This window comes from Gopherus evgoodei, chromosome 8 (assembly GCF_007399415.2).
Source record: "Gopherus evgoodei ecotype Sinaloan lineage chromosome 8, rGopEvg1_v1.p, whole genome shotgun sequence".
Taxonomy (NCBI): Eukaryota; Metazoa; Chordata; order Testudines; family Testudinidae; genus Gopherus; species Gopherus evgoodei.
The window spans coordinates 70,372,043-70,372,907 of record NC_044329.1 but is presented as its reverse complement, the minus strand read 5'-3'; positions in this window follow the sequence as shown (position 1 = coordinate 70,372,907).

Below are 865 nucleotides of genomic sequence, written 5' to 3'. Positions count from 1 at the left end.
TCAGAGGGAGAAGCTCTCTTGCCAACATCTCTCAGTCCACATCAATGCTTACATCAGTGTAACTTAAGCCACCCCCCAAGTGACGTATCACACACTTAAGTGACATAAGTGGTATTGTAGACATAGAACCATGGCTTAGGCTATCATTGATTTGCAGTAATAGCTTGGGCAAGTCACATGACTTCATTATGACTCTGAACACTTTTACAAAAAAGTTTACCTACCTACCTACCTCCCTCCCTCACTGGGATTTATGTCTTAACATTTGTAAAGTGGTTTGAGGTCTTCCTATGAAAGGCATCACAGAAGCACAAATTATTTATTCTTGGATTCTTTCTTCTCCCTTTAAAATGTTAACATTCAGTACTAATTCCTACTAGTCGAGATTATAGAAGGAAAAAGTAATCACTCCTGTTATGGGGAAGTGGATTTTTTTGGAGGATATTATAAATCCTTTGGGATAAAGGTACCCAACCCAATATTCACAGACCAATTTCCAACTGGGTTTACAGAACAAAATGTTAGGGGTCTGATCTTTCCAGGAAGAGTTTCTATGAGCACCCCTTAATTAGAGGTAATGTGACATCATAATCAAGGCAAATATTGTTCCAATTCTGCCAGAGCCACCTGTTCCTTATTTTAAATGACCAGGCTACAAAGTACACTAAATAAAGAAATACCAACAAGAAAAAACAGAGTGGAGAAGGAAGGTTGGGGGGGGACACAAAAAACCTTAATGGATGTAGTATCTGCTAAATGTGCCTTACACCACTGAGTTGCAGAGATATCTTCAAAAAAAATGGCCAAGCGAATGGTACTGAACTCTGCAGTAATTAAATAGTTAGGCTCATTATTAGCCAAAGAA